At 35.6% G+C, this 15,803-nt stretch overlaps 1 long non-coding RNA gene across 1 annotated transcript in view; it reads right to left on the bottom strand.

Moving 5' to 3' along the window:
- The window catches only part of LOC106037628 (uncharacterized), a 159,990-nt gene that overhangs the window by 82,404 nt on the left and 61,783 nt on the right, over positions 1-15,803 (bottom strand). Inside the window, exon 3 of the long non-coding RNA XR_001208147.3 lies at positions 6,690-6,789. This is a non-coding gene — a long non-coding RNA (uncharacterized lncRNA). The remainder of the gene's footprint in view (positions 1-6,689; positions 6,790-15,803) is intronic.

Raw genomic sequence — 15,803 nt, 5'->3', positions numbered from 1 at the left:
AAACAGTTAGGGCAGCATTTTGGTTTTATTTTTTATCACATTCCTTTCTCCCTCCTGTTTTAACACTGAAATTTCTCTCTTAAACTAGGATGTGTCAAAAGCTATTATCAATGCATAAGATATTTAATTTAGAATATAATACTGCTCAATTTGAGTATGGTTTACTTTATTTCCACTTTGTCTTTGAATTTCTCTTGGTCAAACTGAGGACAGGAGCACATTTCAGGGCAGCAGAGACATGCTGTAAATGATGTACATTTATTTCAGTATTACACAAACATAACTAAATTTGGAATTTGTTTCCATACAAATAATCAGGACAACAATGCGAGCTATGTAGCTGTGTTAGCTAACAAAGTTTGTGTAGCATGTTTGCAAACATTTCCCAAATTCAGAATTGTGTGATTTCATCAGAATCAGTAATTCTGATTATCATTTGTCTCTGGCCATACTATGAGTGGTGTGAAGCAGCACGGTTCTGTCCTTGCTGGTGCTTCACTGATTTCCACTGGCTAAGGGTTTGGCTATGTGTCTGTAGGACACTAACAGAAAATATTAATACCTCCTCTTCTATATTTTGTGAATGTAAAACTTCTGTAAACTTAAGTAAGTAATTTGTATTCAGAGTGTGTTTAGTATTTTAGCATTAGAATCAATTTGGAAAATAGTTTACACTCACACAAGCTTAACCTGCCTGTTTATCTTGTCACAACTGCTACAGAACCATGCCATTTCTAAATAAGTCCTGGTGCACTTATACTTGTTCTTAGCAAAGGCTGACCAAGTTCAGCGCATCATCTCCATGTTTTTCTCTCTAAAAGATGATTTGGGAATGCCACATGCAACACGGCGAACAACAGTGGTTAGCCAGGGCTAAAGTGTAAATACCAGGTCCCAGCCCTGTAATCTTTACATGGATGTTTCTAAGGACCACAGTAGGTATTTTGCCAGAGTGAAGGCAGGAAGATCAGGCTCCACAGTGCAATTTTATATGAAAATGAAGTGGATGAGATACTTCTATCAGGCTCATTTAAAATAAAATAGGAGGGCTACCTTTTGTCTGCACTGCTAATAAGAAAAATATGCTCGAATAGAAGGTAATCATAATAAGGTATGTCCCCATTTTCTCAATTTTGCCCAGTTTTCTTTGATATGATTATGGATTTCAGATATAAATGCTATTTCTTCAGGGTGGATTTATAAATTCTGGAGATATAGATCCTTCTAGTACATATATAAGAATTAACCATTTATACATAGGGGAAGAGAAAGGGTAGAGAGACATACAGAAAACAGACCGTGTAGCAAGGAACATTGTGTCTGCAGCATTCTTCATAAATAACTTGAATCACACAGAATTGCTAGAGATTATTTTAATGGCTCGACCCTTATGCTGTTATGGTAATTATAGAAAGAGTTTTAAGCCCCTCCACCAGGGAAATTATGCATTGAAATAGTGAAATTTTGTAATGAATTTCAATTGTTATTCAAAATTCTTTATCAGAACTTCGGGGATTAATAGTTCCAGTACTTTTTTTCTTCTGAAGAACCATAAACAGTGCTTAAAAGAAAACAGCAGAAAACATGCAGTACATCTAAAATTGATTCAACTCTATTGATTTCAGTGAAATGGTGCTGATTTACCCCGAATGAATTCCTAGCTCATCTTTTCTACGTGTGGGAGAAAACTATTTTAGCATGAAAGGCTCCTGGATATGTAGGGAGGTACTTTAGGACAGTTAAGGCCATTTAAGTCCGCTGTTTCCCTGCTGGGTTAGGGAATCAGTTAAGGTTACACATGTCCAAAGATTCTCAGCCTGGCTTTTCTTTCTTTCCTTGTGAAAATTCTTTCCAGGAAGAATTTATGAAGTTAGCAGCTTTCTCTCTGATTTCTGCACATCCAGCAGTTAGGTCAGAGCAGCAGCAGGAACCTGAGCTTAAATTCATGGTGTTTTGTACCTCTGCACTGATTTCGGTCTGGACAATCACAGACAGATCTTTGGCAACCCATGGTGATTCACCATGCCACAGTACATTTTCTGGTTCGGAGTGAGGTATTGAGCAACAAGTTTACACAGTCGTTTTGGCCTTTTTATTTTCTGCAGCAGGGCTGATGAAGTAGAATTAATGACTACCACCCCTGCTTTTGCTGCAGAGTAGCTGCTCCATCAGAATGGAGCTTGCACTCACTACATTCAACAGCAAAGACTTTACTCCCTTAATTGTATTTACTTATTTGTCAACGAGTACCTAACTCTGCAACACATCCTATTAATTTCAAGGTAGAAACTCACATAGTGGTACTTATCACATGAGGATATAATCTGACTCTGTAAAGGCTAAATATATAGAAATAAAAGGTCTGTTTATAGAGCAAGAAAGCTATCATGAAAGGTGCTCCTGTGAATGATCTGATTGTAGGATACTGCACAGTTGAGAGACAGAAAGGGTTTGTCTGCATATGGATATGGTACTTTTTAGTTCTCTGTAAATTGACATTGCAACTTAATGTTCACTTGGTGCCTCTTGTAGACAAGTCCTGAGATAACTGTTCATATTAAAGAAGCTGTTATTTCTTTAATAGGAATCTTCTATCTCTCTGAAGCAGTATATTAAAGACAGATTAGAGGAAACCCCTCTAAAAGCTGCTAAACAGATGTAAACAAAAATGCCAGGGTATTTTATACACATGAGAATAATGATACAAGACTTTTCCAAGTACGATAACATCACTCCTTGTATCACACTAAATTAATAACATCTCTCAAGCACCTGCCTAAACCAGAAGTCTTTCCAAGAGACTAAGCATAACCTCTCTCATTAAATCAGCATTCAGAGGGCTAACTAGCAGATGCTGCTGACATGAACCCAAATGTAATCTCTTTAACCTTGTCCTGTGGGGAGCAGACAAGTCATGACCGAGTAATTCCAACTAAATTAGATTTTATGTGAAAGTGTATAATCTAAATTAAATTTGATTAAAATGATTCACTGATTTGTGTTTGCTTTTAAAGGCTCTAATGTAGCCAAGGTGACCAGTTTTCAGTAATCTATGTAATCAGATCAATTTATTTTTACATGATTGGATCAAGATTTTTTTATCCAGTAGATTTTTCTATATTAATCATTTTTCTCTTGAATATCTCTGGATAGATTAGGTGTTTTCTATTCAGACAGAGGCTCATCGTAATTCAATTTTCATCATGTTAATGAAGAAAATGGAGAAATCTAACTGCGTGGTGAATATAAAGATGTGATGTAAAATATCAAGAAGTGATTGCAAGGAGAGAATCATCAGGTCATCAGCTGATCAGAGGACAACATCAAATACAAAAGGTTGAATGAGATGGGTGAATCAGAAAGGACTAGGGGAGAGATTTTTTCTGTTTTCCTATCCCCAAGACCCTGTTTAGTGGGAGGTTTTGCTCAGCAAAGACTCACTGCAGCAATGGGAGTGGAATTCTGCAGCTGCCTGCTTGGGTAGTAATAAATTTCCTGGGCTTAACCCCTTCCCATCCTCTTCCCATCCTATGAACTTATACAAGTGGGGTGAATCTTGGTCACTGACTTTATTACATTTAAAATTTCAATTGAATACAGTGAGTACTAGTTAGTGGCTGTACTAGCAACACTTATCACAGTCTGCAATCAGCAAAAAACATATAGGTACTGATTGCATTTTATTAAATTAACATGATAATTTTATTTAGTATATAAAGTCAGGGGATGTAACTGAATGTAACTGTTTACATTTCAAAGGGAAGAAGAACGCAGACCGTATGCAAAAATTTTTGTAACCTATGAAAAGCAGCAGCTATGACCACTTTTTCAGACACTGTTTCTCCTACGATGGCTCCATTTTTTTCCTGGACATCATATATTTCCACAGTTTGGAGGCCCTGCTACATATCCACAGCCCTACAGTAAACAGGAAGGCTCTAGGTCATTTTTAGAGACACATATTTAATAGATCTGTAACTGTGCCTAGTTATGACAGTATGAAAAATCTTGAAGTTTGTGCTAAGTTTTACACATATTAAAAAGTTCTAATTCAATGTGTGGAACTTAAACATTAGTGAAGTCATTGGAGCCACTCTGATTTTGAAGGTGAGATATAAAAGCTCTTTGGGGAGTGAGGAAACAAGATCGGATGGGTGTTGTTCCAAGGAAGCTTATAATAACCCTTTGAGAAAGAATATCATCAAAATTTTGTGTATGACAAATGCTTTTTCACTGGATCTACACCAAAAGGTAACAAAAGTAACAAAAAGAGAACCTGTAGGTTCTAAAAGCAAACATGTAACTTTTGCACCAGACTAGTAATTTCAATTATATTCATTCATTCAAATTCAAACTACAGGTTTATTTTGGGGAAGTTTGTGACCAGCAAAAATTAAGTCCTTTGCAGAACTGTCTTAAACAATTACTAGTCATTGTTACTATAAAGAATAGCTCCTTAGTTTTCATATCTAAAAGATTGAACCCTTCACCATGATTAATAAAGTCTGCTTGTTATCTACTTTTGCCATAAAAATTGATATACTAAAGAAACAGTCTGAAAAAACAAAGGTAAAATGCTTGCATGAACATTTGTACTGACACTGCTAATTAAAAGACTTAAGTTATTAGTCTTTAAGAAGAAAAAAAAAGAAACAAACAAGTATAATTTGGTGGATTAATTTTATGTTCTGTTCTATTTAATCAAACTATACCTTTTAGTGAAAATGACAAATCTGAGTTGTCAGGCTATGGTTGATAAGAAAGATAAAGGTCATATATTTTAATGTCATAGAAGGTCTTATTAAAGGAACCCTAATTACATTAGGTATCCATGAAACATTAATTAAATACTGTCTGAAATAATTAGGTCTAAGATACTGATGGTTTAATTAAACTCAGTTTTTTATTTTATAAGAAAACTACAGGTCCGGTATCAGTCTGTTGGCAGGATAATTGATAACATGTCAGAAGAGCAAAATAGTAACCTTGACCAGCCACATTGGAAGGACAATATGGTGAGCAGGTTGTCCTGCTAGCCACACCTTGGGGGGATAAAAACACACAGTGTGATGGATTTATTTCAAAAGGTACAGAAAACAGAAGAATTAGAAATAGAAAGTTTGGGGCTCACATTCTCAACTTGTATAAAATATCACAGCATGTCAGGTGGCAGTTTCTAACCTTTTAGCCCTGCTGAGATTCTTTGCAAATTTTGGTGAAGATTCTTTGTCTTATCAAGAAGAAGGACTTCTACAACATACAGAAGGTGCACACCTGAAAGCCTGGTTTTACATGTCTAACACACGCCCCCAAAAGTTGCAAACCCTTCTCCTATTCCCTTATATGAAGAAAAAATAACTGTATAAACAAGCTAATGATTTCATTGCATTCAGGAGGCCCTGACAACTGCATGGTTATATATATGTAGATAAAGCATGGCTGGTTGCAGATCAACTGGAAAAGTGCTTTCCTGATCTTTAAGAATGAAATGTCATCCCTTATCTAAATGAAGCTCATACAGAAAACAGTATCTGAGATTATCTGAAAAATGAGTACTGGGAAGGCAAGAAATATATATGGTAAATTTGTGCATAGACTAAGGCTGTGATGGCATTTTGAGGAAAAAGAGCCTCTTCCTGTCCCTGCCATGACTGGGAACATAGTCTACATGGCATTACAGAGATGGACTCTGTGTCTTGCTTCTGAACACCCATTTCCAATGGTAAGAGAGACCTGAGCTCTTCTCTTTGATTTGCCAAGCTGGTTGGCTGATCTCAGACAAGCAAACCTTCACACTTCAGTTTTTCCTCTTGTAAAATGCAAAGGAACATCACAATTTGCCTCTTAATTGTAAGGAGGACCTCCTAATGTCTACAAGGGATACTTCAGCAGAATTATTATAGAAATACATCATCAATCAGAGGCAGTCTCATGCCTGCAGTGAAGAACCAATTTCTTCAACATCAGCAATCACCAAGAGTTGCAAAGACGGTTTAAACAACACCATTTCTCGATATGTACACTGTCTAAGAACAATGTTCCAATATATAGCCTGGACAACTAACACTGGCGACATGTAGGGTACCAGATAAAGAGAACAGGATAATCTCTTTATAATTAAAACTCACATGCCTCCTAAACTTCCCTTTCCACATTGAGGACTTTTTAGTTTTGAAAGGGAATGTAGTTGTCACTATACAACTAAAGAGATTTAAAAAGATAAAATATCAGACTAGAAACCTCTTCTAATTTGTATCATACAGAGTAAAGCTGAACCAACAAAGGAACAACTATCTTACCCTCTTGATAAAGTTGTACCAGTTCTAGTGTCCACTAAAATCAGATCATTGAAGAGATTATTATTTCAACATCAAAAATAATAAATGTTCAAAGAACCAAAATTTCATCACAACTGTAATTGGGAGGATGTCATCTTTTTTCTGACTACAGTCATCATTATTATGGCACCTGATGAATACCCATATTTTACAACAGATATGTGAATGGTTTCAAAGCGCTAAGGGAATGCTAAGCTATTGACTCAGTAACTAGTCCATCTCTTAATTCATTTCAAAAAGATAGCTCTACAATAAATATAGCAATTGACTTGTCAGCTGTACACTTGTGCAAATGCAGAGTGTTTTATATATTGTGTATGAAAAATGCAACAGTTGTACTGGGCACTGTACCTTTCTGCTTACTGCTGCTTTCATGTCTTTCTCAAGATGTTCATAAAACATTTCTCTTAGTCTTTCTCAGTCTTGAATCTTCTTTCATTAAAGGCGAAGACTGAAATATAAAGAAAATCAATTTTTAAAATCAAATGGAATTGTTTTGTTTGTTTTTTAAAGAAAGCTTTGTTCAAGTCATTCAAAAGACAAAAATGGTATTTAAAGTTTCATTCTTTTCCTCTGCAAATTCTGGATGACATTTATTCCTAATTTGTGATGTAAAATAGTCCTACGTATTACACTACCTAATTGCTTGTGCCATCTGTGTAATGCTGTCTGTACAGAAATCTGTAACCCCTCCAGGTAGAAGTATAATTTTTTAATGAAGTTTTTCATTAAATCCTCTTCCTCTGACAGGTACTGTTATAGTAACCAGTATAACAATGGTTAATATGTAATGTTTCCAAACTATTAAAACTATAAGCATAATACGCATACTAGGTACCAATGAGAAACGTAGAAAGAACACTTTTCTTATTAGTACACCATTCAAAAAAATTCCGTCATCGCCCCAGTATCAGAGTACTGGTATAAAAATGACATTTTTTTTATTCCCAAAGTTTTAATTTCCACTTAAATTGCCTTTTCAGATGTTTTTGAAATACTTTCTGAAACACAGAAATCTTTAATGTATTTGACAGGAATATAATTGTGTAAATACCTCTCAATAAGCATTACATGTCTACCAAAGAGGTTGCAATCTTATGCACGTACACCCACACGTATATTGAAGGTATTTAAAGGTCATTGTTTGTCTGCAGACAGGACACAGACAAAGCGGACATAGGCACTGAAAAGAGTCCAGGATTTGGGACAAAGAAGCAAGCAGATGAATTAATGTGAAACTGATAATATTGCATTAAACACAACCCTGTTAGATAGAACACTGCTAGAATACCTAGACATTCTGTCCAGAAGGGTACCCCACATCTCAGTTTTATTTGTTTGGTGTCTAACGCCAGTATTAGTACAGTACCCATTCTGGTTTGTGTGATCTTTTCCCATACTCAGCAGTATCTTTGGTTCATGAATACAGTTTTTCAAATCACAAGTCAGAATCAATACTTTTGAGTCCTTACTTATATTTGTTGCCTTTGTAAATGTCTACCTTTTTCTTTGACCATGAAGAAAAAAAACAAACCTAAGTATTTTAAATCAGGAATATTAAAGGTGATGCATGGTGAAGGCATTAATTAATTTGTTATACAAGATGATGGGCCAGATCCTGCTCTCCTAATTTAGCCAAAATACTGGCTGCAATGGAAATTTTGTTTCAGTTTCTCCAACAGGATCAGGTACTATATACAGTACTATCCCTTTACATCATTGTAGTAATCACATCATTTAGAGAAATGATCTCTCTTAGTTCTTTTCAAAGTTAAATTAACTGTCAACAAATGAGACGGAGAATAAAAGGAAAAACAGCTGCTTGTGTTTTACCTGTTTTGCCACCTGTTAACTGAAATGCATGAATAAACTGAATAGTTTTGAGGAATCCTTAGATTTCCTGAAAATGGCATAGAGAATATTAGCTTCCATTCAAAGATACATGGGTGACTGAGTTTATATAAGCTAAATTACAATTACCCCGTACACAAAATAAAATTATATCACACTGTGAAGACAAGGAGTTTTTAAAAAAATGTTTAAAAAGCTTTTAGTACCATAATTCCAGATAGAAACAAGCTTGTACATTAACAATAACACATCTGTTACTTGAAAATTCTTAAACTGCACATTTGCTATAATTTTTCACAGAATATTGCTTTTTGACTTTAAAAGCAATGCAGATCCAGTATGATTTTCTTTATGTGAGCAAAGATGTTCTGCTAGAGATGTCTCAGGGCACGCAGCTATCCACAAAACTGTAAAAGTCCGCAAAACAACCTGGCAGAAGCAGATCTACAATTAACAAACAAATCTGACAAGGCAGTTGCTGGATCTTTACTTATTTTTACATTACAAGCACTTACCTGATGTCTCGTGCAATATGCTATAAAGATATTTCCTAAAAGATTTTGGCAAATGAATTATGTAGCTGAAATGTAATAACGAAGGTAGAAATTTGTCCTGTTATCAGTCACACACATTCAAGCAGAAACCCAGTGCAGCACAGTAGATAGAACTATAAGCTCTGGGATCTTCTCATTCAACCAAGATTGCTTCATACAAAAGTTGACAATACACTACTGAAAGCCATTGTTGATATTCAACATTTTTTAAATAGCTGAACAGAATAGACAATAAGGCATGAAGGAAAACTTGGATAGGAGGCTGGCCTGGAGTCTGGGTTCGGAAAGGAAAAAACATTAAAAATGGACAATAAATATGTGATTCTCATTTTTAATTGCCCTGTAAATGGCAGTTAACTGATCTTTACCATGCTGAAATTCCAATCCTTTTACAGGAAGAACATAATACAATCCATATTTCTTTTTCAACTATTAAAGTCTAGGTACAGTTTAAAATACTGGCACTGAGACATATGCTTCCATGGTTCACAAACACCATTCGCTAATGTAAATTAAGGAATTTGCAAAATCACTGAAAGATCCTCCCATTAATTGTTAGAGACCTGTCTGCCCAGGCTGAGGAGATTATACATGTCAACCATTACATCAGAAAAAGGATTCATCTGAAATACTTTTTAAAAATCTGAAAATATATATATTTTGTATTATCTCCTACCCCTCTATTTTCTCAATTAAAAGAGATCATACCACTATGTCTATTACGGTTCTTGAAGAATTTTACAAAACTTTAGAGACATTGGGGACCACGGTTTATTCAACCAGCTGTTTGTATTGTGTTTGTTTAAGGTTTTGGTGCTTTAGGGTAAAATTCCCTGTTACGCCCTGTATAACTCTGAAATCTGAAACAGTACAAGCAGATGTCTTTCCTAATACACGTCTGGAATACTCTGTGCAGAACACTACGCTTAGCAGCTGCTAAAGGACACATATGAGTTTAAATTATTTCATTTCTGGGTAATCTAGATACTCCAGCAAAACTTTTTATGCTTTTTACTCTGTGGCTCACATGTATGCTTGCCTCCGGTTCTGCTTTGGATTTCATTGTGTTCTGCTTCATCCATGCTGTTTTCAGCTCTCCTCTGTCCATTTTTAATGGAGAACATTGTCAGATTATTTCAAGCCAAACCGAGCAGTTAATGATGTATGTTGGTAGAGTAATTTGGCAGGGATTTTTGTTAAAACCTGTTGCGCTAATTCTAGTCTTACATTTAGACTATGAAAGGTAACTGCACTTTACAGTGCATCTTTCTCTTTTGTTTTCAGCTAGTCTTACAAGGTTTATTGCTACAATCTTGACATTACCTAGGATACTTAGACTTCCTTGAAGAAAGGACATTGCTTGCTTTGTCTATGTTATATCTGAGCTGCTCGTTACAGGAAAAGTCTGAAAGCCAAGGTGTGTCCAACTGGGCATCAAGCCCGCACATCGTCCTCTTTGTCAGTCTGAATTCAACTTGAAATTGGACTGCTTACAAATACTGGCTGTCCCTGCAGCAAAACCCTTCCAGAGCCATCTTACTTGCCACCGAGTGTGACTAATGCAAGGACTGATCTAGTGATGATTCTGAGCAGACTGTCAGGCAGCAGGGAAGAGTAGGCTTGGGTACGTTTTTAGAGGACCTTTGGCTGTGGTCCTCTTAAAATGCTTCTCCAAAAGGCATGGACCAGCTGATGAATACTTTGCCCTCCTGCAAAGTCCAATGGACACAACCCTTCAATTTATGAGTCACATTCAAAGGTGACAGTCCTAGAAGACATTCCCCATTTTAGCTGCATTTGACAAATCGTCTATCCTGACATACATTGAATTTAAGCCACTTTAGTTCAAAGTCCATTGTATGAACTTTGTATAAACCAGAAGGTTTGCTCAAGAAGGTTTGCACACAGAAGCTGTGAATAGAAGTGGTCAAATCACTTTGTCAAGCACAGAAAGCCAACAGAAGCACTGAGTGGGAATTACACCTATAGGGCCTAACATCTCTACAGCTGGAAGTGTCTCATAAACTCACCTGCTAGATTCTTGCATGTTAGCATTTTAAAACTAAGAACACAGAACAGATAACATTGCACTGATCTTTGTAAAGCTAACACATTCTAAACAAACAAATCCTGCAAGGTGTCCAGACTACCACGAGAAGTATTTTCTAAGTTAAACAAGAAAAAAAATGCTTTTTTTTTTTTTACATCAGAAAGAAATCAAACACAAGCACAGTATGTTTTGCTTTACAACTGTCTTTCAAGTCTAAGTCACATATAGGTACATATGAATTTAAATTAGTTCCACTGATTTCAATTAACTTATCTCACTGATGTCAGCGGAGATGTTCATGCGGTTGCAACAAGACTACAGGATTGCCACTAGGAATATGACATCTGTATTGAACACTATTGCCTTTTCTCTTGTTCCTATGAGATTACTGTAACAACTTCCAGCAAGAAACCTAAACATAAGATGTCGATATATAATTTATATTTTCTTATTACATGCCTTTCTTCTTTCTTGTCACTTAAAATGATTCCTTTTCATGAAGATTTGTGATCTCAACAATTACATAAATGTCTACATTTCTCCAGGGCACGAAACACTAACTGCCTGGGCCAAGAACTTTTTTTGAAATATCGCTCATATGGAAGCTGAGTTCTAAATGCACTACATGCGCTCCAGAGGTATGTGAGAAGAAATCAGAATATGAACCTGGGCTCTTTTCCTATCTTAACCAAAGTGATGAATCACAGCACACCTCAGCTTTCGCGAGAGGCAGAATATTTGAATAAGGAAAGGAAACTGCCACTTGTTTTCCAGGTCAGATTCCTCCTGTGTTATTGCATAGATGTTATAGATACACTGTCTGTTTAAAATTTGTCTGTTATTAAAAGGATAAGAAATTCTGTTCTCAAACCCCCAGTGTTTCACACAGTGGAATTCTAAAATTGTCAGTAATAATTCTGTAAATTATGTCTACGAGAAAATTGCAGTTTTATCCTTCTGAAGGAAAGGATTATTTTACTTCATAGTTCAGTGTTCATCTCTGGAAATAACTTACTGGGTTGCTCTTGGCAAATTCACAAGCTGCAGTTGTCAGGACTATCATAAAGTTGTATGCAACATCAATTTAACGATAACATTACACTGGTTTTCTCTCTAGTCTTGCATGGAGCCTGTGAATTTGTGGGAAAGAGATATTCAATACCAATGTATTCATGAACAATGAAGAAAATGACAGATCTGTGTTCTGAGGACATAACATACACCTTGTCCACACTTCATTTGGATCCTTTCAAACAACTGCCAATCCTGCTTCCAGATAAGCACAGAACATTACATGTATTCAGTAACTGTTTAAATTATTTTGAAGTTTTAGGTTACCACTTTAATTGCAAAGTCTTAATTTTCCTCTCTTACTAAAACCCTGATTTGAATTCTTCTCTCATTGTTATAATTTTCTGTGATATAAGCCTGCCATAATTTAGCACTCAACTGCATTGAATCCCATTATGAAGTCTCATCTTATATCACACAGAGTATATCTGAGTATAACACACAAAATGCTTAGCTTGTAAGGACAGGGAGCTTGTCATCTCTTTAATTTGATCACCACTGTGAAATTTGGGATAAAAAAAGTTGGACCATAATGGCAAGATAATGCAAAATATCCAGATTTTTTAAATGAGTGACACATTATGCATTTCAGAGATAGAGATATGTGTGACCTTCACAGAAGTTAATTAAATATAGAGAAAAGCAGTCTGATTTTTTTTCTCTAAGAAGCTTGTATTTCAAATGTCCCTGACCCTAACTAATAGATGGGACAGTCCAATATGTCTGCTATTCCCCATACAAGGTCCTCTTGAATATTTTCCCACTAGAGATCATCAGAGTGAGGATGCCCTCTGTCGCTCAGATTTTTACACATTTAAAGGAAATTGTCTTTCGCTAGTCCACACGCAACATTACATTTTGTCTGTTTCCAAGACATCCTAGTTAGATCTTAAGTGTTTTAAGTGTTAAGTTAGATCTTAAGTTTGTGTTGCCCTTGAAATATTATCTAATGTTTTATTTCCCTAATGCCACTACGTTAAATTAGCAGTAATAAGTATACAGACTTTGGTTTACTGAATTCTTTTACAGCAGTCAGAATAACTGTTAGATATAATGTAATGCACAGACCAATATTTTTTTTTCCTTGGTGGAGTAATAGTAACTACAAGAAATCACAGACTGAAAATCCAGTTAATGTCTTACAGTAGTGTTAAATAAACGGTTATGAATAAGCTAATAAATCAATGTTTCCTAGGCAGTCTTTTCAAACTTGAGGCAAATTATTTCTTGTACATTAATTGCTTATGAAGTATTCAACAGCTAAAATAGGTTACTTGAAATGGCACAGACCTATATGAAAGAAACAAACTCCCAGAGTTGGATGTGGGAATAACTTCCTCATTCTACAAAGTGTTTCAGCATTTCCCCAGATTTCACATTCTAGATTGAGGTAGAACAAATAATAAATGCCTACCTCTACTCCAGAAAAAAACCTACAGAACAAACAGCAGCAAGAAAAAATAAACCACTCCAAAACTTTGAAGCCTGCAGCAAAAGCAGCACTGGTATTAGGGCGCTTACCGATGCTATCAGAGACCTGGTTCACATCCTTGTTTTCCTAGCCTGTTGCAGAGCAGCTGAGTACCATAAGCACCATGCTTCTAGACAGTCTGAGACAGCACCCTTTTGTCTTCCTTATTGGACCTCTTCTACTTTGCAAATTAATTAAAAATTATTTCCATAAGAACTAGAACACAGATCTGCTACAGCTCAAGAGAATGATCTAAGCATGGCATGAAAGACTCTGCACCAAACGACTATATAATTATTTATACCTAGAAATACTTTATACTTCTATTTTGGAAATCATATTTATAAAAACAATTAAAAATACATTTTAGTTGAGGAAAGTTAGAAAATGCTAACAATAAGTGGTTAAATATTGCCACTTACATAGAGGCGCATTTTTTTCTAGCACAGTTACGGAGCATTAAGACGTGGAGGTGGAGTTTGGGGAAAAGATGCAATAAACAGTGGAGTCTTTTTTTTTTTCAATAATTTTTCACGAAAATATCTACAGAAAGGCCAAGTGTTGGATGTTACAATGTATTTGATTAATTTTTTCTTTTTTTAATATAAAATCGTCAGATAATCTTGTCCTGCAAAAATACTACATTTTAAAATTCACCGTAGAGCTGTCAGGCACCCACGGCCTCTCAGAGCTAGAGCTAGTACTGAGCTCGTGCTCCTTGTCAAAATTTAATGAGACGACCAGTTCTAAAATAATTGAATTTTCATATCAGAGCGAGCCAGGATTACACAGACAATAAAAATGCTGAGTCCTGTACTGTTACTGGCAAATACCTTTTGCTTTGCTCATGAAATCAGTATGTAAATGTTCAGGGTTTGTATTTAAGGCATCCTATGCATTTAGAGTTGTAGTACTAGCAATAATTTCAAATGGTGCCGTTGATAAGTAGCTGGGTGGTTTTTTTATAATGTTCAAACTGTAATTTGTTTGGTGAATCAGGATAAGCACTTGGTTTATATTTTATATAAATGTTAATGCAGTTGCAGTTTAATTATGTTTCTTAACTTTTAACATTTCAGAACTAGAATTTGAAGAAGACCACTCCATCAGATTGTCTTGCTTTCATGGAATACTTGCATGAGTACAGCCCCACTGACTTACAACTTTAAAGAGTAGAGCTGTCCAGAAAGTTAGTGCCTGCTACAGGCCAGGAATATATCCAGTGCTCTCTATATTCCTCAGCTTGCAGGTTAAAAAGTCAGAGCTGAAAGGTCCCCATCAGAAGTACAAAGGAATTTTAAAACAAAACAAAACAACAACAAAGGTACAGAATGAGTTAGATGACTTAGATAAAAGTTTAAAGCAAAAATAAAACGTACCTCAAAAATACAGCAATTGCTACTACAGAAATGGTGAATGGAAATGATTAAATGGATCCTTAATATATTGTAAAGCTGTTACTGACAACTATTTATCTTATTGTTTTCCAGAGGTTACTATGTAATGTGAAATATAAAACTGTAGGAATAAGGGTATCTAAAGTTTTCAGACAGGCCAGATGTCTCTGAGTGTCTTAGCAAGAGGAGTTTTGCACAACTGCTCAGTTTTACTGAATTGTAAAACACATATTTGGCCAACTATAATTCACGTGGAAGAGCTACTGAAGATCTCATAGCATGTAAATGCCTCTGATCCATTATCACATCTTACTTTCTAGTACATACCTTCCCATGATACACACCAACCCATCATCACTATTTAAAGCAGAATTATTTAGCTGCACACATTGTTTTGTTTCCCTGACCAGCTCACCTAGCTTAACAGATGTTCACATGTAGCTGCCCGATACGCTGGAAAAATCTAGAAAAGAGGGAGGAGTACAGAAAATACATTGCCAAGCTCAAAAGTTTGTGAAGTAAATTCCAGTGTCTAATAAAAGATTAAATGGAAAACAAACAAACAAACAAAAAAACCTCTTCTCTATGGTTGTTGTCCTGCATCCTTCCATTAGTCAGGGAGGAGACTGCATTGCTTGATGGGAGATGTAGTTCAGTCCTGAATGTCAAAATTGAACGGCGTAGAAATGTAGGAAAGATGCAATGTAAAATAATAAGAATCTAGCTGTTCGCTGTGAAGAACCTAACTGTTAATAAGAATCTATCAGTGTCGCTGTTTTTACTAACGAGGCATCACTACACCTTCTACTCGCCTTTTGCATTTACATGGGATTAACCTCCCTTAAAAGCGATTCTGTAATAATATATCATTTATATGTACACTTATGACCTTACCGTACTTTCAGTGAAAAAAATGTCCATTTATATGTATCAACTGCAATATGCATTTTGTCCCGTGATGGGAAAAAAGGCAAAGAGTCACTAATACGGCCTTTTAGCCCTAAAAGACTTTAATACCCCTTTTCCTTATCTTAGATCAACTTTATTATAACACAGTAATTACATAGAAAA

This window comes from Anser cygnoides, chromosome 13, assembly GCF_040182565.1.
Source record: "Anser cygnoides isolate HZ-2024a breed goose chromosome 13, Taihu_goose_T2T_genome, whole genome shotgun sequence".
NCBI lineage: Eukaryota > Metazoa > Chordata > Aves > Anseriformes > Anatidae > Anser > Anser cygnoides.
This window is presented reverse-complemented; position numbering and strand designations above follow the sequence as displayed.